The 23,012-nt window shown below is 38.0% G+C and overlaps 1 long non-coding RNA gene across 5 annotated transcripts in view; it reads left to right on the top strand.

The window, feature by feature from the left end:
* The window catches only part of LOC141577436 (uncharacterized), a 686,006-nt gene that overhangs the window by 36,533 nt on the left and 626,461 nt on the right, over positions 1–23,012 (top strand). For all 5 annotated transcript variants that reach the window (XR_012506310.1, XR_012506311.1, XR_012506308.1 and 2 more), the window contains exon 3: positions 13,487–13,573. This is a non-coding gene — a long non-coding RNA (uncharacterized LOC141577436). The remainder of the gene's footprint in view (positions 1–13,486; positions 13,574–23,012) is intronic.

Here is a 23,012-nt window from a genome sequence, read left to right on the forward strand (position 1 = left end):
AGGCTGGAATAAACATTCTTTGTACACATTTCTGATTGTTCCCTTAAGGTAGATTTCTAGAATAGAAATAAAATTAATAACTGTTTTAAAGACTGTTGATATGGCTTCCTCAACTAACTTCTTGAGTTACCATCTAGTTGAATATGTTGGGTACAGGCTAATATTGTGGTTAAGCACAGGCTTTAAAGTCAGAAAGAGGTGGATTTGGGCTCTAACCCTACCACTTCCCATCTGTCTCAACTTGGGCCTCTAACCCTTATTCCCTCTTCTGCCATGTGGGGATAGCAATGCCTGCCTTACAGTGTTGTTGTGTGGCTTAAATAAAATAATGCATTTAAAACCCTCAGCCCAGGAACTGGCCCATCTCGGCCATACTAGAGGCCTCCCGGACCAAACATACTTGTGGTCTTGCCTCTGATGGTGACTCGTGGTAGCCAGTCCTGCCCAAGCCCTGCCCGCTTGGTGCAGGTGTACCCTGACAGGTCCTTGCTGTCCTCACTTCCTACCCAGGGCTCTCTGACACCTGCAGTGGGCACTCCTGTGTATGCAGCTCAGAAGGGTGAGAGATTTAATGTCCTGCAGGCCAGCCCTTGACCACTGCGGGAATCCCGGGCCCTTTCTTCCCTGGGTGGATGGTCCTGAGGAGTGTCTCCTAGAGCTTCTCAGGAGGTCCTGTGAGATCAAGTGAGCAGTGGCCCCTGGCAGTTGCCAGTTCTACCCTGCAGCCTGGGATTGGCTTCCCCTGCTCCCAAGCCCCTCCTCTCTTCCACAGTCCTGCTCCCTCTGGCCCCATTCCCAAATAAACCACCAGCTGGTGAACCTCAGGCTCTGCTGATGGGGAAACTCCAGCTAAGACAGTAAACATCAGTAAATGTTGGCTTTGGTTAATATTGTAAAATAATATAATTTTGTATTTCCCTTGTGTAGCACGTTCTGCAGGAAATTCAGTTGCCTACCAAATATTTCTGAGACTTCCTAGAAATCCTCAGGTGCCCCAGCTTTTGTTATTTCTGCTGCTCCTCTTGCCTTCTCTACATCACTGCTCTGTCCTCCTCCAGCCTTCTCTGGTGGGCTTCTTCCCAAACTATGAACACACAGGCTCCCCTGCCCCAGTTCCACCCCATCTTTTTTGTTCCCCACGTGCCCTTACCCGAGAGCTTTGTGGATAACAGACAGGCATATGAAAGACCCATGGGGATCCTCTGACTTCATTCAATTAGGATATTTCCCTTTTTCTTGGAAAAGAGAATTAACAAACTATGGCTGTTAAGGAAATGATGCTAAAATCAGTGTGTCCTTTCCCAGAAGAGAATTCATGCATATTTTAATAAAGGGTGAGAAGGAATAACAGTTTCTGGAGGCAAAGGAGATAGTTGATTTATTTTCCCCCTTAGAGAGGATAGCTCAAGAGACCAGGCTTTTGTTCTCATTTTCATGGAAGTAACCTCAGATCCATCCTCCACGTTCCTATCACTCCCCTGGGCTTTTGTTCTAACTTCATTTCCTGAGAGGCTGACTGGAACCATGTTATAACTACTCTCTCCTTCCCCAGAGTTGCCCTCCGAAAACACAAATACTATAATTGCAGTCTGTGGCTTAAAACCTGTCGAGGGGTCCTTACTGTCCAGATAGTGAATGGTCTCTCCGTGGACCCCAGGGTTCCTTACAATCCAGCGTCTGCCTTTTCCCAGCACATCTCCCTCTGCTTCCACTCCTTACTCTGCACATAAGCCTCAGGTTCTCAGCATCAGCATCACTTGTGAACTTGGTAGAAATGCAAATTCGTGGGCCCACATCAGACCTATCCAATCAGAAGCTCTGGGGTGAGGCACAGCAATCTGTGTTTTAATAAACTCTCCAGGTGACTCCGTGCGTGCTCAAGGCTGAGAACTACCCACCTAAGCAGATAACCCCTAAGGTATCTGGAAATTCCTGTCCTTCAAGAGTCAATTTATCATCACCTCTTCCTTGAAGCCTTTCTGCCTTCATCTGACAGCATCAACCACTCCTTCCTTGGCGCCCACATGACACTTCCATTGAGAAGTGCCATACGATGTTTTCTAATTATTACAATTTACTTGTTCATTTCCCTGACTAGACTGTGAGATGCTTGCAATAGACACTCTGTAAAATCTTGCTGTAACTTTGACCCTCTCTGTCTCTACACACGTGCATACACAAACAGAGACGCATACACAAACAGAGATACATACACATACACACATTATCAATTCTAAAAGAAGGATATTGCAGGATAGAATAGGAAGCTGCTGGCCAAGTTCCTTGGCCATTTGCACCAACTGGGATCTGGGATCTTTTTTGACTGCCTCTCCCTGTACACCACCATGAGGTGGTAGAGCCAGTTTTGCCCCAGAAATTGAAGGAACAGATCCACCCTCAGCTCTTGAGAAAGGGGGCCTGTTGTCAGAAAATGGTACATATAGATGAGTAATTCCCTGTTTGCTCTATGACCCTGTCTTTTTTTTTTTTTTTAATAGCTTGTAGTTGATTTTCTTTTCTCTTCAGTCTTAAGGCTACAAAGACACCTTATTTAGTAAAACTTAAGTTATTTAAGAAACCTTGAAGTTGCCTGTTTTGGGACACTAGTCTGTGTGTAGTCTAGGAGCAGACCCTGCCTCTCCTCTGTTCGCTGAGAGTCAGTCTTGTCTAGAGACAGTTCTGCTCTGGACTCAGGAAAAGGGAGAGCCAGGGCAGATGGAGGGGCAAAGGCCCTGCCTTTACCTTCCTCTCCTGATGTCTCCACAGCTATAAAGAGGTCAGGTAGGGGCTTCCAGTATTCCTGGCAACCTGGAGGGAAGTCTGCTGCGTCTGTCTGGAGAGACAGATGTGTCTCAGATGGGAGGCAATTGCAGAGACATCCCACCTGGCTAATGGGCCAGGTCTCACTCTGTTTTCTTTCTCTAGATATGCCCCATGCCCAATATACAGCAAATTTGAAATGACTCATGGCTGAAGTTTTACAATTGTGAATTCCAGGGTTTGTGGGTACTACACCACACAAATTCATTTACCTTTTTTCAGCAGTTTGGATTGAATGCTAGACTTCCTTGAAAAGTCTTAATTTAAAAAGAGCAGTGAGCAGCCTGCAGCTGTATTACAGTTTTCCTCTAGGCCAGAAGCTTTCCTATAAACCATTTGATGAAGTAGCAGATGGCAAAGTTACAACCTTTGTCGCTCTAAGACTTAATAGAAACCACGATCATCTATGGTAATGGACTGCCTTGTAACCCAAATTGATGCTTTTATTGTACTCTGATGGGCTTGTCACTTGTTCTGCCTCTTTGTTAATTATGACAAAAGTCCCTATAATTATACATTTTCAACAATGAATCTTTGACCAGTATCCTTTAGATATAATTTGTGTAACTGAATACCCTTTTCTGAGTATCGCTTTAAGAACTAAAAGGAGGAAATAGATGACTCTGACAAATCCAGGGCAGTTCTGAGTAAGCATGAATTGGATTTTAATAGGCTGCAGTGAAAGAGCCTGAATATACTGGAATGCTTTATATTCAGCAGCGCTCACCCGGGTCCTGGCAGTCAGGAATTCTGGGACACAGACTGTCTCCAGTAAAACTCTGAGTTTATGCTTGTTGTGGGTCGATTAAGGGTTGACATGTTTATCATCCTATCAATGGAGTGATGTGATTATCACCTCAGCTTCTCCAGGCTGAAGTGATAGATCCCAAGGGTCACCTATTCCGTTTCTGTGGGACGCTGCCTTGATGTGGGCCCTGCACAGGTACGACCAATGAATAAATGCCACTCTGGTGGAAGGGAGCTGAGATTAATAGAAAAGCCTACCTTTTGTCAGATATTATAATCAGGAAGATGAAACTTTCATCTGTAATACAGTTTTTGCTTCTACTTCCTGGATGCTGCAATTATTGGCCTGGACAGAGGATGGGGACATGAATAATGCAGCTGCCCAGCTTAGCACAACACTCCATTCATCACTGCTGAAGGGCACAGTGTAACCCTCAGAACAGTCCGGGGAAGAGGGAGAGGGAGGGCCGTGCAGGTTCCTTGGGCCTGTGATTTACCAGCTCGGAGAGGATGTGAGCGCCTCCACATTAGAAGGGGCCATACTTTTTCACCTTTAATGTCTGTAATGATATTTATAATGTGACCATTGTGTGGGGCTGATTCATCACACGATTGACAAGTAGATGTATTCTAGGCAGGCATTTGATTTCAGATATATGTGCTCCTTGTTCCGGGGCCATCTCTACCCCCAACATTGAGTAGAAACTGACTCAGACTCATGATTCACAGTAAACTAGTTCCCCCTTTAATACACATACACCATTCCCTCTTTCAATGATGACATGATTACATTACATCATTGGTTTGAGGTTTGTAGAGAAAGGCTGTGAATCTGTTTTTATTATTTCCTAGTCAGTGCACAATATTCTGAAGAAGAATAGAGGAATGGAAACCTTTGTTTCAGGTCAGAATAAGTGCAAAAAGCTGAACTTTGGAAAAGGTAAAGACAATTAAATTTAAACTATGTTCCCAGGCAGGGACAGGGAGATGAAATAGTAACCAGTCTCCCTGATCTTTGTGCCCTAATCAGACTTCCCTGAGCTCAGGTGGCCCTAGGGAGCAGTGGGAGTTTAAGGCAGGGAAATGAAGGCAGTTCTGTTCCACGGTCTGGATCAACACTACAAGGGAGGGGATGGGGCCAGGTGTGGGGGATGGTGGGTTGACAAAAAGAAGACCTGTGACTTGGAGTCTACCAGATGGCACAGGGCAGAGCCCAGATCCCAAGACCATGGGCGACAGGATCAGGTCTAGGCACCACCACCCTGAAATCTGAAGCTGCTGTTGTACTGCCTGTCCCTGCCACACTGGACCTGGTCTGCACGTGGGTCGTCGGGTATTCCTGCTGGGAAGGGGTGGGGAAGGCAAAATCAGAAGAACAAGGCAGGAACTGATCTTTTGTGAAGTTTTTCTTGAAAGACTGTCATGGACTAATGCCCTAAAAAATCAGCTGACCATGGATTAAAAAGACATGTAGGGCAGTATGGGCAGTGATGGGTGGAGGACAGAAAACTGCAGAGAGTGGGTTCTCCAGCCCATCGAGCAATCACACGGCAAGACATGCCCTCTGATAGGTGAGCTTCGCCCGCTGGCTGTTGCTGTGTCTCGGGTGATCGGGTGACCTGACGCAGCTGAGACTCAGCTCTGTCCTGTTTCCTGGGCTCTCCAGCTCCTCAGAGGTGCGCTCGCCTGACGTGTCTCAGGCTGTCTTCTGTGCCAGCCCAGGAGACTGTAGAAGGTAGTTACCAAACAGGCCATTTCGAGGGGTTTATTTGTCTAGCGGACTTAACGGCTGCCAGTTTATTTTGGTTCCCTTGAGCTGAGAAGGTTCAGGTGGTGAGAAAGCACAGCAGGGTAGCACTCTGCACGTAGATTAGGAAGAGAAAAAGCCTCATTTTCTGTCTCCAGGAAGGACTCTTTCCTTTTTGTTGTCCTCTGAGGCCTAGAAGCTCCTCTTTTCAATGAGAATGGAGTCTTTTTTGTTGCTGTTGGTTTCTGTGCTCTGTGACTCAGCCCTGGTTGGAGCTGGAACTTGACATAAAGCCACAGTAGGCTGAGTCACATATGCCTAAGTCACATACCTTAGGCTTCCCCTGATGGTACCTTGTTTGGTGAGAATTATAACTGAAAGGGAAACATAGTCCCCCAGGCCAGAAACGCAGCTTAGAAATGCTCATTTGGGGAGGTTCTTTTTTGTTTGCCATTTAAATAAATCCACTGATATAGATCAGTATTTGTGAGCATTAGGGAAGACCAAGTAAACAAACAGAACTCTAAATATTTATTGCAAACAGAACCACTCTTGAGGTTTCCTGGTGGGACTGAGGAGTGGAGAGGGGTCATCATTTCCTGCACAGAGGAAATGGAGTGTTTCATTAGTTTTGATACAGACACATTTTTCTTTTAAAAATAGTGCTTAATCTTGCCAAATTTGTGCCTCTTACTAGGTATATGAAGCATCAAGAATATTAGGTACAAATAACAGCATTGAGATTAACTCACAACTGGGCCACGTGTTCTGCTGTTGGACATTAACAATCTCATAGGGCACTGACGTCAGACGAGGATGTTCTGTTACCGCAGTGAAGTGACAGAAAAAAACAAATGAGAGAACCTGATAACTTTGTCTACACACAGATACAGACAAACAACACAAATACCAGACATCCTTCTGTCTTGGCTACTGTGAGTGACTTTCACAGCTTTGGCCTCACAGATAAGATTTATTAGGAATTCAGTCTAGAATTGCTCTGCTCTCCTGATGGTATCCAATCCATAGCAGCATCCTGCTTCCTCTAAGCCTCCCCTGATCACTAACCCATGCCTAACTTCTGGAATGAATCCTTTCTCACTTTTACCGAGCTGCCCTGCAGTCCCGGTGCTGTGCGTCTCGCTCCCTGCCATGAGCACCAGACCCAGCTAGCTCACCTAGAGGTGTGTTCCTGGTGGTCTTCGGATGGAGGCCGTTGGTACTATTCACTGGTTTCTCAATAGCCAGTCCTTCCATCCCTTCTTTGCTGAAAACAAAACCATGATGTTTGGCTAGGAAACCCTCTTGTTCTTCAGGAAGGTCAGCCTCACTTCCAACCCAGAACACCTCATGGTTGGTCTTTGCAAATGTTAGGTTTAGGGGTGGGCATGGGAACCAAATCTGGTCATTGTGACCTGAGGGAAAATGGATTTATTGTGCTGTCTTCAAGCAGATATACATAAAAATTTTCTTAATGACATTTACTGTTTCCTTTCCAGTTTTACAAGCAATACAGTGCAAAATGTTCATTACAGACAACTAGAAATACAGAAAGGCATAAAGTAAAAATTAATAATCACCCATAATCTCCACCCCCCAGAGATAACCATCGTTAGCATTTTGATGTATTTATTCCCAGTGTCTACATATGTTTTTAACTGAAGTGTGATTTACCCCCTGACTATGTTAGTTCCAGTTGCACAACATAGTGATTTAATGTTTCTGTACATTACAAAATGATCACCATGATGTGTCTAGTTACCTCTGTCACCATACAAAGACATTACAATATAATTGACTGTATTCCCCACATTTTTCATTTCATCCCCATGACTTATTTCTGCTGTAACTGGAAGTTTGTACCTCTTAATTTCCCTCACCTATTTTACTCATCCTCCAACCCCTTCCCCTCTGGTAACCACCTATTTGCTCTCTGTATCTGAGTCTGTTCTGTTTTGTTTTGTTTGTTCATTTGTCTTTGTCTTTTAGATTCCACACATAAGTGAAATCATACAGTGATAGTTTTCCTCTGACTTATTAATGCCCTCTAGGTCCATCCTTGTTCTCACAAATAGTAAGATTTCATTCCTTTTTACGGCTGCAGAAATACATATTTCTAATGAATATATAACATTTAGCTGTGTGAAAGTCCTCAAAAAATTTAAAACATTTCACTTATGGCAGAGCCTAAAAGCTAAGAAACTTAGTGTCCTTTTACTTCTCATATCATTAATGATATCTTAAGATATTAAAACATAGTATTTTAGATCCATATTATTATTATTGGTTATGTCCTATTGCCTTTTTTAAAGGATTAATTTTGATATGTGTTCCATTTTATTGAACATATTCAAAACAATTTATCTTCCTCTTTCCCTTCCTTCCTCACTTCTTACTTTCTCCATTCCTCTTTTTTTTTCTCTTTCTCTCCTCCTTCCCTTTCTTTCCTCCTTCTCCTCCTTCCCCTTCTTGTTACATGGCTTACCAGCATTTCTTTAATGCTTTAATTTTTTTTCCCTTTCACATGAACAGTAATTCTGGGTCACAATATTCTTTCCTTGAAACTCTGTTCATGTTGCTTCTTTATTTTTTGAATTATTGTTTTGGGAAAGACGTGTCATGCTAATCTGATATGTTTTTCTTTGAATGTACATCTTAATCTCCAAAAATATGTAAAAATTCTCTTTGAAAATCAGTTTGCTTCTTGAATAAATTGTAGAGTCAGTTGAACTACTCATGAAACTTCCAAAAAAAGATAGCAAAATATATTTCAAATGCTACATAATTAAAAGTATAATCCTTTCCAACGCTTGGTATTGTCAGCTCTTAAAATTTTAGCTATTCTGATGGGTATGTAGTGGTATCTCATTGTGACTTTAATTTGTGGGGTTTTTGGTGACTTGTGATGTTGAGCATCTTTTCATATGCTCATTGACCATTCCTGTCATTTCTCTTTTGAAATAATTGTTTAACTGTTTTGCTTTCTTTTTGTTGGCTTGCTTTTCTTCTTCTTATTGAATTGTAAGAGTTATTTTTTATTTAGATACAGTCTTAGCAGATATCTGCTTCACTTTAAGAAATTGAGTTGGAAATTGTAACCAAACATATGGGTATGCGTTAATAAGAAAGGACTTTATGTAACTGCAATCTGTGGCATACGTTCGTATGTAACACATGTGCTTTTCGTTCCTATTGCTGTGACAGATTGCCAACACAGTGGTTGAAAACAGCACAAATTTATTATCTTTCAAGGTCTATAGGTCACAAGTCTGAGAAGGATCTTACTGGGCTAAAATCAGAGTGTCAGCAGGGGCACTTATCTTCTGAAGTCTCTAGGAGATAATCCATTTCTTTGCCTTTTCTATCTTTTGGAGGGCTCCCAATCCCCTTGGCCATGGCTTTGTTCCTCCATCTTCTAAGACAGCGACATCAGGTGGAATCCTTCTCATGCTGTCATCTCTCTGATGGTTCCTCCTTTGCCATCCTCTTCTGCTTTTAAAGACCTTTGTGATTACATTGGGCCCTCCAGGATAATCTTCCTATGTTAAGAGCATCTGATTAACAACCTTAATTCCTCTTTGCCAGTGTAACATAACATACGAGCTCTGGGATTTAGGGTGTGGACATCTTTGTGAAGCTGTTGTTTGCTTACCACAGTAAGTATTATTAATTCTTAATATTCCTCCATATTTCTGTTTTTTTTTTAACCCATGAACTTCTGGCTTCAATTGCATCAGTAAGAGGCCTTCTACAGTGTCTGAGGAAATTTGACTGTGCAATAGAGGTGAATCTGAAATACCTTTGAGTTAGGAGGTTTACCCCATGCGAGTGAACAACTTGGGGTGGAGAGAAATTATTGCCCAACATCACTCTCTTGATTGGCTGTTATGAGAAAATGCCAGCTGCAAAGAAACCCCTCAAACCTTGAAGAAATTATTGTAGTGTTCAGTTAGTAATACTGAGCTGTTTGTTTTTCACATTAAAGTCTATTGTCGAGAGCTCACTGAACCAGAGCACATAGAGCTGACACGTGGTTAAAGGGTTAGTGTAAGAGCAACAAAAGCTCTCGGACACAATTTCTGAGTGCCAGGGAGGCTGTCCCTTCTGAGCTTTCATTCTGTCACTTGGAATAAGTGCTGCAGTCTGTACTCTGAAATTTCCCAGAGCCTGACAGGCAGCGTCCTCCTTGTGCTCAGGAGTCCAGTGGCAAATGGGAGGTGTGTGCACCGTATTCCCTCATCCACTTCTCAGGTTTGTTTAGGTGCCGTACAAAACTTCCTTCTTTCATCAGTCAAAAGAAAACAGCAACAGCAAAACTCACCTGTAAACTGATTCAGGAAAATTACTTCCTTTTGGCATCCCATTATTTTCCCAGATGTGTGGATCTCATTGTGGGCCCATTTGTTATTAATAAAACAGTCATCATACTCGCTTGCATATGGATTTCTTATCACTTTGGTTTACTATTGAAACAAAAGGCTACCCTTGAATGAGAGACTTCTAATGAAATATGAAAACCGTATTAGTGACTGTTCACTGAATCACTTTCGTGTAAGTGAGATTGGTGTTTGGTTTGGTAAATGTTGAGGGTACTAGTTACGGTGATTTTGAATGACCTCAGTGACTCTCTGAATTTGGGTAGGAACCCATCTGGTCCTTTGAAAAGTTCAGCATATGAGTCATTGCATATTCAGTAATCACTTGATAGATTCAAACTGTGACTAGCATTCACACCACTCAGAGGCCCTGATTTTCTGTTAGTTCTTTGCAGTTGGCAGTAGGTCTCAGAGCAGATGTTTTTTTCTTTGGCCTTGGTGCATGTGAAGTAGGAGGAGTGGGGGAAGTCTGATTTTCTATGTGAATCTTCATGGTTTTTAATCCAAAAAGAAAAGACCAAATACTTATGGAAAGCAGTGCAGAATCCTCACGGGATGCAGTTCATTTGAGTGAGTGAAAAATGAATTTGTAAGCTATTACATCAAAACTAAAATGAAAAAGATGATGTAATTCTCAGCAGAGCAAAGTTGATATTCTGGAAACTTTTATTTTTGTTTCAGTTGGAGTAACTAGAAGGTTCATTGGCATGCACACATAGGACTGTATCACTCACATGCCATTCTCTGGATCTGGTATCTCTTGATGCCAAAACCACATAGAATGCTTTTAAGATGGAGTCTAAAAAATACAGATACTAACTGACCTGTAATTAACAATGAAGTGTTACTTTTTTTGAGAGTCTCTCAATGCTATGACACAAGGCTCTCCTTATGTCTGCAGTCACTTATGTTAAACTAGTTTCTCATCTTATTTAAAAGTTGACAATCTCTATGAATATATATTTTGTTTAGCTCTTCCAATAATTCTGTGGGAGAGAGGGCAGATGGCTCCATTCTTCTATGGTAAATTAGGGGTCTGTTATGACCTGTGAAGATTCAGATTTTACCCTACCTTTAAGCTGACAAACTAGCCTGTTTATGTTCTCTGGATGCTGACAGCAGAAGTAAGACTCCCATGTCAGAGGTAAAGGCCACGCAGCAAACAGCATGAGAGTGTTGGTATCACATCTGTTTCTTCATGCCCTCTGAGTCCCATGGGATGACACAGATCGACCTGGCTGGATGCTGCCTGTGCAGCGGGTTGTGTCACAGAAGAGGAACGTACTGTTTTTATAGAGAGCGCTAAGCATACCTGCTCTTCGTCTGCGTGGAGACATTACCTTATCCTTCAAAGTTGCTTGTTGCAAAAACAGCCCTGAGAAGTGGCCCAGATAAAGAGCTCCCAGGGCCTTCTGTTCTTGGCACACTCAGAAAGGATGTGCAAGGGTGTTCAGGGCCCATGGGTATTGTCTGCTCAACAGAGTCAGTGTTGAGCTGATGCTCAAATCTGATGCTGGCTTCAGTACTTTTTCATTAATGTTAATTAATGTCAGTGTTAATATCCCTAATATTAATACCTATACCAAAATGAATTCTAAATATCAATACCAACAATTTATGGAAAGTGTTAACCCTACACCAGAGACTGTGGGTGCTAATTTATATGCATTATCACTGAAACTTGTCATATGTCTGTAGATAGGTTTTGTGTCCTCCTTTAAAAATTAGAAAACAGGCCCAATTAACTACATTTCCTATGTTCACACAGCTAGAAAATTGTAGACTCCAAAATGCATACTATTTTTAGAAGCCCAGACTGTCTCCTTTGTGGTTATAAATTTAGTGTCAACAGAAATTCTCTCGATCCAATTGTTTCCATCACAGCCTTGCGAGTCCTTGAAACACTCACTGTTAGAGATTTGGTCTTTTGCTTTAAGAATCTATTTCTTGTCAAAATTCCAGATTCCTTGGGAGAGGCAACAGTGTCACATCAGTCATTGTATCTTTTAGAGTGAACAACTGGAGAAGGTCCTTTCAAGTTTGTAAGTGCTGGTGGAGTTGGGGGCAGACAGAACGTGAGGATGTAGGTGTTGCTTTGGGAAGGGAATGTGACAACTAGGGGGAGAGGTCAAGGCCTGAGAGAAGGCTGGGCTATAAATGGGAGCACTGTCCACCTCAGCTTGTGGTCAGTGTGCTTCAGCTTCAGTTCAGCTGATTCTGACAGCCTCCAATCTCTATTCAGGCAGAGGCAGTTCTGTAGCCTCAAGGGTTTGGGCTCTGGGGCCAGAGTGTAATCCTAACTCATCTAATTCTCAGCTGTGTGATCTTGTATATTTTCCTAACCATGATGCCCCAGTTTCTTCATTTGTGAAATGGGGATGATAATAGGGTTGTTATGAAGATTAAATAACTTCTAGGGTTAAAGCACTTAGAAGAAACCTTGACATTTAGTAAGCATGGGACAAACGTAAACGCTATTATTGTATGTTCTTATTTAAGCCACATAAAGACTTTGTTTGGATTGAGACATAATATAGAAAATAAGAGTATTTTAAAAACATAACCTCCTTATTTTATTATAATGTCATGTTAATAGTGTCTTCTTTATGATTTTTGACTTGCATGAAAATCCAGAAATAACTGAGAAATGATCAGTTAGGTTCAATGGATTGTTAATGCCATTTACATAAAAATAATTATTTCCTGAATAAATCACAGCTAATTTGAGAATAAAATCAGTTGCAATTTCTTTGGTTACAAAAGCATTGCTTTATTGATTTGACATCTGGGAATTCCTATTTTGTATCAGTCCTGGGCTGGTTTCTAGGGAGAGCACCCCTGTGAAGATAATGTCACCCCTCTACAAGGAGCCTAGTCTAGTAGAAAATACCAAGAGATGAACAGATTAGTACTTTTAAAAATAAGAAAATTGTAAGAGACATAAAAACATAAAGAACGATGGAAAAAAATCACATATAATCTCACTTCCCAGAAGTAATTCACTCTAAAGTTTTGATTTTTTAAGTCTTTCCTTATATATTTTAACATATAAACTGAATATATGATTTGTATAAGGCTTTTTTCCTAACATTATATTGCATTCATTTTTTCATATGATTAAATAGTTTTAGGAAACATGATTTTAATGGCTGGGCTTACCTCATATGCACAGATCACAGTTCATTTCAGTATCACTCTCCTTGTTGTAAATTTAGGTTTCTAGTTTTTCACTAGACCATAGCTAAAACATGAGAACTACCTTCTATGAGTCTTTGTGTGAATCTCTGATGTTTTCTGTGGCATAATAACTCCTTAAAACAAATACAAATGATCCATAAACATCAAGAAGGGGGATTACTACTTTAAAAATTTGAAATAGATGCTGACAAATTCCTTGTAGAAAATTTTATCAATTTATACTATCATTAGTATAATCAAAAGTAAATTATTCTGCATTCTCAATAATACTGGTTTCATTTTATTTTGACCAATTCTTAAGGAAAAATCATAGTTTTCATTTCTTTGGTCATTAAGGTGAGTATTTTCTGTCCATTTGTGTTTTTATCTTAGTTAATTTTTGAATAAAATTGAGGTTTTCATTCCTTTTTGACCCTTTAAATTTCCTTTTTTTCTAAACTGCACATTAATGTTCTTTGTCAAGTTTTTCATTGCCATATTCATTTTTAATTGAAATTTATGTAATAAGAACATTAAAACTTTGCCATATTTGTAGAGAAGTTTCCTTCCATTTCGTTTTTTTGTTTTTGTTTTTGTTTTTTTTTTTTTTTTTGTCTAGTCTGCAGAGGGAAGAAAAGAACAAACTTACAGAGAAGCAATTGTGAGACTGTGCAGGTCCTGAGAGAGAGAAAAGACAGCCTGTAAGGTAGGTGTAATTCTTTCCCTTCTTACACAGATGAGGGAAAAGATGCTTAGAGAATCTGAGAATTTGTCAGTATGAGAGGCAGCCAGTAAGTCTGTGGGTTGCAGATCTCTCATGCCCACAATAACAATGTGGATAGGAATTGTAGAGGAGTGGGTCTGACATGATTACATTTACCTTTATTTATCATTGTATTATATTATTTCACTGGTTATAATTAACAAGTATTTATTATGTTTTCTCTTTGGAAAAAGGTAATTAAAAGAAGTGTAGTGGATGTAGTAAATGCTTCAGTGCATGTTTGTATCCTCATTTACTTGAAAAAAAATGTGTATTCTGCTGTAGATGTGTAGTGTTCTACACACGTCAGTTAGATTCTGTTAGCTGATGGGGCTGTTAGATTCTTCTGTGTCCTTACTGATTGTGAAGACTACTGTTTAGTAGTTCTGTCAGTTGTTGAGACAAGAGTGTTAAAGTCTCCAGTTACAGTTGTGAATTTGTCTACTTTTCCTTTCAGTTCTCTCAGTTCTTGTTACACTGATTTTGCAGCTGTTTTTTTTTGGTGTATACATGTTTAGGATTGCTCTATCTCTTTGATGGATCTACCCTTTTATCATTGTGTGATGTTCCACTTTGTTCTAGGTAATTTTCTTTTTTCTAAAGCCTACTTTTTCTGTTATTAATGTAGACACTTGATATATCTTTTCCCATCATTTTATATTCAATTAGTTATAATTGAAGTGAATTTTTCTAAGATAGCAGAGGACTTGTGTCATTTTTGTTTTTATCCATTCTTTCAATCTTTTTAATTATATATTTAGACTGTTTACATTTAATGTAATTTTTAATATGTTAGTTCTTAACCTTGCCATTTAGATATTTGCTTTCTGTTTTTCATTTCTCTATTTTCCTTTCCCTGCCTGCCTTTTTTGTGAGTCACGTGAACATATTGTAGAATTTTTGAATTTGATTCCATTTTGATTCAGGTATAGTGTTTTTGAGTGGACATTTTTGTATCGATCTTTTTCTTTTAGTGATTGTAGTTATGCATACAGAAATTATTCACAATCTATTGGTGTCAAAATTTTTGTAGTTCAAGTAAGTTTAGAAAATTTACCTCCATTTAGGTCTCTTTAACCTCCATTCCTATAATATAATATAGTATTTTATAATATAATATAGTCTTAAAATATAGGAAACTTAAATATGATATATTTAAAATTTTAAAACATAAGAAACTTAAAATATAGTATAATCTGAAAAAATAAGAAAAAAGACTCTGAAAGGTGGAGAGAAAAAGACAAGGCTATTTAGGGATCTTGGGACCCAAGGAATGAGACTGTGGTGAGTTCCCTGAGATTCCTTTTTGGCTCCCATATATTCCAGTTTGGGTGTTGGAGAAACCTGCACCCTGGAAAAGATCAATGGCTTCAGATTAAAAGCCCAAAGAAAAGCCTCCTCTCTCTAGGTGGGAAAAAAGCTACTTAGCAAGATAGAAAATTTTATGACATTAAGAAGCTTTCCAACCAAATATCATGGAAAAACACAGGTCCCCTGCTACCCTAGTCAGCAAGGACTGAGTGGAGAACCTAAATTTCCACTCTCATTTGGTAAAAATAAGACTTTATATTAAATTTATATTATATATAATATATATAGTATTCTGATATTATAATATGATTACTATTCTAAATTTGTTGAACTTTGTTTCATGTCTCAGAATATAACCTCTCTTGGTGACTGTTCTATGGGGACATGAAATTAAATTTTACTTTTGAGTGGAGTGTTCTGTATGTTATTCAAGTTTAGCTGTTTGATAGTGTTGTTTAGTTCTTCTGTAATCTTTAATGATATTGTGTTTACTTGTTTTATCAATTACTGAGGGCAATATTGAAATGTTAATCTGTAATTACGGATTTGTTGATTTTCTTTTAGCTCCTTTGGTTTTTGGCTCATGTATTTGAAGCTCTGTTGTTAGGTACATGCCTTCCTGGAGTGTCGACTTTATTATCATTATGTAGTGTCCCTAATTATCCCCAATATTGCTTTTTCTCCTGAGGCTTACTTTGATATTAATATAGTTCCTCCAGCTTTCATTTGTATGTTTGCATGGTACATCTTTCTCTATCCTTTTCCTTCTTACCTATACGTCTTTAAGCGTAAAGTAGATTTCTTGTTGATAGCACATATTTGAATCTTGCTTTTTAAAATCCAATTTGAAAATTGTTTTGAAAATTAAATTTACATTTGATGTTATTATTTGTATGATTGGATTAAAACTTACTGTTTTTTCTCCTAGCTGTTTGCCATTTCTTCTATCTGTTCTTTACTCCTCACTTTTCTCCCTAGAGCATTTTGCAATGTTTCTATTTTATCTTCTCTACCAACTGATTATTTATACTTCTCTTAAAATCTGTTTTAGTGGTTAACCTAGGGCTTATAATATGCATGTTTAACTAACAGCATTTTGAAATGATATAATACTGCTTTATGTGTGCTGAAAGGGCCTTCACATGTATATTCTCAATTCCTTCTTCCCATCCTTGTGCTATTGTCATACTTTTTATGTTTTCAAATGCTATTAACATAGAATGCATTACTACATTACTATAATTTTTGCTTTAGAGTAATTGAAAAATAAGAAAAATTTAATTTAATTTTATCTTCATTTATTCCATTTTCTTTCTTTCTTTTTTCTTTTCTTTTCTTTCTTTTCTTTTTTTTTTTTTTTTTTGGTAGATCCAGTTTTCAGTCTGATACATTATTTCTGCTTGAAGAAGTTTAACATTTCTTGTTAGATTTGTTGGCAATAAATTTCCTTAGTTTTTGTCTGAAAGGTGTTTTTCCTTCATTTTTGAAAGATATTTTTGTTGGATAAAGAATTCTGGGTTGACAGTTTTTCTTTTACCATTTAAATGATATTATCTTCTAGCTTGGATGTTTCTGATAAGAAGTTTTCTGTAATTCTTGTCTTTATTCCTCAGTATGTAATGTTTCTTTTATCTCTGACTGTTTTCAAGAATTTCTCATTGCCTTTGTTCTTAGCAGTTCAAATATGATAGGTCTAGAATTAAAAAATGTTTATCATGCTTGCTGTTCTCTGGACTTGGATCTGTTTGCTTCATAACTATCACTAATTTGGAAAACTCTTGTCCTTTATCTCTTCAAATACATTCTTCTGGACCTTTCTTTCTTTCTCATCCTCTGCAATATTGTTCAGAATCTCTTGGATGTTCTTTTAAAAAAATTTTTCTTTCCTTTTTTCTTGTTGAATTTCTGTTTGGGTAATTGTTGTTGACTTTTTTTCAAGTCTGTTTTTTCTTTCAAGTATAAGTCTACTGATGAGCAGTTGAAGGTGTTCTTTATCTCTGTTGCTGTTTTATTCATTTCCAGCATCTCTGTGGTGAAATTACCCCTCTGATCTTGGATGTCTTCTACCTTTTAAATTAGAAACTTTAACTTGTTAATCAAAAGTATTTTAAATTCTCTGCCAAATAGTTTCTTCTGCCTGGGGCAGAAGCTGGATTTTCATAGGGTTTTCAGTTGTGCTCAGAGTTGCTTATTCCTAAGTGAGTTTATAGAGAACCATCACAGACCAGCATGCTTAGCTGGCCAGCTTGTTGGGAGTGAAACTGAGATAATAGTAGAAACACTCTGGCAATCTCTTCATTAGGATTTTATTCTCACTAGAACACTTAAACCTGGTAAACCTAATTCCACAACTCTAAATTCATAAACTCTTCATCACAAGAGCTTTATTCCTCCTTTAGCTCTTAAATAAATGCTCTGAGCATTAATTTAAGTGTAACTTTTTAAGGAGTATATTATAGGTTCTTTTTGTCCTAATTTGTTAAGAATGTTTCTTTTTTTCCATCATAATCTTCCCTCACTAATTTCTACAGGCAGTATGTCTTTAGAAAATGCCCCTAAGTCTCCAGCACACGGCCAGACAACTAATACCAAGATTTTTTCAAAATACAGTAGTATTTGGACATAGGAAATAAGCTATGGTTACCAAAGGAGAAAGGGTGGGAGAAGAATAAATTAGGAGTTTGGGACTAACATATACACATTACTATATATAAAATAGATGAACAGGATTAACAGTAAGGACCTACTGTGTAGCACAGGAAACTATATTCAGTTTCTTGTAATAACGTATAATGCAAAAGAATCTGAAAAAAATATGTATGTATATGTATGAATCACTGCTGTGCATTTGAAACTAACATTGTAAATCAACTACACTTCAATAAAAATAAAATTTAAAAAAGACAAAATTACAGTGGTGTTTTTGGTTGCTGAAGAGTCAGCTGCAAAAATTCTGTGGGTGGCTTTGAAGCATAAACAGATACACACACAAATAATGTGACAGTTCTTTTAAAAAAGACCTTTAAAAGAATATTTTATTCATCTTGATATTGGGGAGTATGTTCTTATCAGTGACTTTTTTGACATGTGAATAATATAAGCTTTATTTCACAAGCTATTCACCCAGCTACCTGGCTGTCCACCCATTTATCCACTCATCCATTTCTTTAGTCAACAAACATCTTCTGAATGCCCATCTGCCAAACACTTCATGAATACGACAAAGATGCTTCTTGCAGGGAGCTTATCATTTACCAGGGGAGATAAGATGTAATAATAAGGAACAATAGTATATAATAAAGTGTGACATTGTTACTGCTCCCTGGAAGCAGAGCCTTTGTGGAACACCTGTTTGGCCTTTCAATTGCTAACTAATTTCCTGCCTGCCTTCTCACCTGTGCTCCAGTGCATGACACATCCTCACTCAGAATGAGACTGCTGGTGTTCCTTTCATGTTCTCTGGGGTTAAAAATTTCTCCCTGATGTACACGTACAATCCCAATAATATTTATGGGAGTTACTAGTACCAGCAGGAGGCTTTGCCCCTGAAGCTGTTGGAAGGCATTTGAACAGCTTTTCAGTGAAGATTAATGGTTACAGAAAAGAGAAAAAAAAAATCTTGGTCTGTCAGCTGGAAGTTAACTTGAAGGGATATAACAGAAGAAAGCCAGCAAGGATACTTCACAAGCGAGGTGTGTTCGAAGAGCTTATGTTGGAACTGAAGCTTTGATGAATTGCATGTATAATGCTACTGATGGGAAGATGTCAAAGTTTGTGGATAACAAACAGAGAAAATAATGAAGGTTACTATTTCAGAGTGCCAAAGCACACCAACAATCTGTTTGTCCAAGAGAATAGTAAGCGAATGCATTTCTTCGGGTTAAATTCATTTGCCAAGACTGACTTAGAAAGAAAGCTGCCCACGTGGAACTGTGCTGATGTGAAGGAGATGCAGATTATCTTTCCAGTAATGACTCAGGCTTTCCGACTTCCATAAGCACAGCAACCTGCAGTTAGAGGCGCACTTTCTCTGTTTTTGGTCCTCCCCGTCTCTCCGGGTGAGAATCTAGATAGACAAAAACAGTGAAGAATGAAGTACATAGAGCCTTGGTTTGGGAATTTTATTTCCCAGACACATTGTGTTTTGATCATTCCTCAAAAACACTGAGACAGATTTCACTAATGTCTCAATGAGAAGCTTATGCCTTCTTTGGCATAGGATCCTGTAAGGCTTTCTGTAAACTTTGATTCAACAACTTGGTGCTGTAGGCAGGATCCCTCTTTACCTCCCTCATCCTAGTGGTCTCGAATCTCAGACATCCTGCTGCCTTCCACATGACGGCAATCTGCAGAGAGGAGCCAGGCAGGATGTCATTATCTTTATGATTAAAACAGAGCTCTCTGTTACTTGCCTAGATATCAATATCGTCTACCTAGGAAAGCCATCACCCAAGACAGAGTCTGTAGCCAGAGGTCCTCATCCTTCTGGCACAGGCTGTCCTACTCCACTGTCCTGGAGGGAAGGCAGTGTCAGAGTGGGTCTGAGCAGACTGTACCTGCCCCTCTGAGATGGCCTGATGTCTGTGGTTTTTGACACATTTTTTTTTTTTAAATTTTAAATTCAGAGCAAAAAATCATTCCCGAGTAATACATTTGAAAATAAATGTTTCTGAAGCCTGGAAATCTGCATTTTCATTTGCACTTCATGAACCTTATTGAGGTTAATATTAGGTAGGGTTCGAATATCACATGCTATTAGAATCTAACTGCATGTGAGGAGAGAATTATACTTTTCGAGGTTTGTATTTGGGCAAAGCAAGATCTTGAATGATTGTATTTCCCTGGATATTTCAACAAGTAGTTGCTGTGACATATAAGAAGACTAGAAATTGTTTTGTAAGCATAATAAGCAAATTGTCATAACAACAATGATTATTTTGTACTACAATGATGTACAAATGTACAATGTAACAACAGTGATAATATTGTACTATATACTAAGACTTTTTAACATGCATTATCTCATTTAATTTTCACAACTCTTGAGTAAGTATTATTTTGGTGATACACATTTTATAGGCTTAAAAAACCACTAAGTGATTTGCCAAAATCACAGAATGTTGGAATTTAAAGCAAAGATGTATCCTCTTAGAGTCTCATTAAATATCCCTTAGCATTTACATTTTGCAATTTGTTGCTTGAACAATGGCCCAGAGCAGGATCAATCACACACAAGTACTTCCAGATGCTGGGAGGAATTGCAGAGTGTGGCAAGCATGCATTGCTTTGGGTACAATGAGTTCTTTCTCTTTGTTCAGAAGGTCATCTATGTCTGAGGTTCATATATCTTCAACTGAGGGCATATTAACAGAACAGCTAAAATGCTGACAGTAAAATTGGTGGTAAATGATAGGTCAAAGGATTATAATAGGGTAAATTAACTGCAAAATGAGAGAACAAGAAAGGTTAATTTTGCATTTTGGCATTGTTTTAAATTCCTTTCTATTCAATTTAGTTCCGCTCTGTTTTCTTTGAACGTTTTTGGCTACATTTGCTGCTCTCTACTTGAGAGGCTTGCTGATTGTAACTTCATGCCTTTCGTCAACTTACACTGAAATTTTGTATTTGTATTCCTGAGGTGCATTGAAATTTCAGATATTAATTTGCCTGCATTATTTCCACGTTACTTATCTTTTTCTTGGTTTTAGAAGACTTACAAAAATGGTAGTACCATTTACCAAAAAATGTTCAGCAAGTCCTTCTAACTGTTTAAAGGATGACTCTGAAAAGGATTTCCTTTTTCTTGTGGCTGAATAATATTCCATTGTGTGTGTGTGTGTCTAAATGTTTTTTTTTTGTTTGTTTTTTTGTTATATTCACTAGTTTATTTTTTTAGATTCCACATATAAGTGATAACAATCTGTTTTTGTCTTTCTCTGTCTCACTTATTTCACCAAGCATAATGCCATCCAGGTCCATTCATGTGGTTGCAAATGGCAAAGCTTCATTCTTTTTGTGGCTGAGTAATATTTCATTGTGTATATACACTAGATCTTCTTTGTCCATTCATCTGTTGATGGACATTTATGTTGTTTCCATGTCTTGGCTATTGAAAATAATGATTCTATGAAAATTGGGGTCCATGTATCTTTTCAAATTAGTGTTTTTGTTCTCTTCAGATATATACCCAGGAGTGGATTGCTGGGTCATATGGTAGTTCTATTTTTAGTTTAGTTTTTTTTTTTTTAGGACTTTCCATACTGTTTTCCATAGTGGCTGCACCAATTTACATTCCCACCAACAGCATACAAGGGATCTCTTTTAACTACATCCTCATGAACATTTGTTTGTGGTCTTTTTGGTGATAGCCATTCTTTTTTTTTTTTTTTTAACATTTTTTATTGATTTATAATCATTTTACAATGTTGTGTCAAATTCCAGTGTAGGTGATAGCCATTCTGACAGGTTTGAGGTGATACCTCATTGTGATTTTATTTTACATTTCTCTAATAATTAGTGATGTTGAACATCTTTTTATGTGCCTGTTGGCTATCTGTATGTCTTCTTTGGAAAAATGTCTATTTAGGTCTTCTGCGCATTTTTTAATCAGATTATTTGCTTTCTTGATATTGAGTTGTATGCACTGTTTATATATTTTGGGTATTAACCTCTTATTAGTCATGTCATATGCAGATATCTTCTCCATTCAGTAGATTGTCCTTTTGTTTTGTTGATGGTTTCCTTTGCTGTACGAAGGCTTTTAAATTTAGGTTCCATTTGTTTATTTTTGCTTTTGTTTCTTTTGCCTTAGCAGACAAATCAAAAAAGTATTGCTATAGTTTATGTCAAAGAGTATTCTATGTTTTCATATAGGAGTTTTATGGTTTCTGTTCTGGAATCCATTTTGAGTTTACTTTATATATGATGTAAAAAATTGTTCTAACTTTTTTCTTTTACACGTAGCTGTTCAGTTTTCCCAGCACCATTTATTCAGGAGACTGTCTTTTCTCCATTGTGTATTTTTGCCTTCTTTGTCATAGATTAATTGACTGTAACTGAATGAGTTTAGTTCTGGGCTCTCCATTCTGTTCCATTGATCTGTGTGTCTGTTTATGTGCTAGTAGTGTACTGTTTTGAATACTTTGTAGTATAGTTTGAAGTCAGGAAGCATGATACCTCCAGCTCTCCTCTTCTTTCTCAGGATGGTTTTGGCTATTCAGGATCTTTTGTGTTTCCATAGAAATTAAAAAAAAAATTTCTAATTCTGTAAAAAATGTCATAGGTATTTTGATAGGGATTGCATTGAATCTGTAGATTGCCTTGAGTGGTATGATCATTTTAACAATAGTCTTCGAATCCAGGAACACGATATATCTTTCCATCTGTTCATGTCATCTGTAATTTCTTTTATCAGTGTTGTAGTTCCAAATACATGTCTTTTACCTTCTTAGGTGGGTTTATTCCGAGGTATTTTATTCTTTTTGATGCGATGGTAAATATCTCCTTAATTTGTCTTTCGGATAATTCATTGTTAGTGTATAGAAATGCAACAGATTTCTGTATATTAATTTTGTATCCTGCAACTTTACTGAATATATTGATGAGCTCTAGTAGTTTTCTGGTGGTGACTTTAGGATTTTCCATGTATGGTATCATGTCATCTGCAAACAGTTACAGTTTTATTTTTCCTTTCCAATATAGATTTATTTCTTTGTCTTGTCTGATTGGTGGGGCTGGATTTCCAATACTATGTTGAATGAAAGTGAAAAGAGTGGGCATCCTTGTCTTGTTCCTGATCTTAGAGGAAATACTTTCAGCTTTTCACCATTGAATGTGATGTTAGCTGTGGGCTTATCATATATGGCCTTTATCATATTGAGGTATGTTCCTTCTGTACCTACTTTGTTGAGAGTTTTTATCACAAATGAATGTTGAATTTTGCCAAAAGCCTTTTCTGTATCTATTGAGGTGATTATGTGGTTTTATTCTTCAATTTGTTAATGTGGTTTTACCACACTGATTCATTTGTGGATATTGAATCATCCTTATGTCCCTGGGATAAATCCCACTT

This window comes from Camelus bactrianus, chromosome 4 (genome assembly GCF_048773025.1).
Source record: "Camelus bactrianus isolate YW-2024 breed Bactrian camel chromosome 4, ASM4877302v1, whole genome shotgun sequence".
In the NCBI taxonomy this organism is placed as follows: Eukaryota; Metazoa; Chordata; class Mammalia; order Artiodactyla; family Camelidae; genus Camelus; species Camelus bactrianus.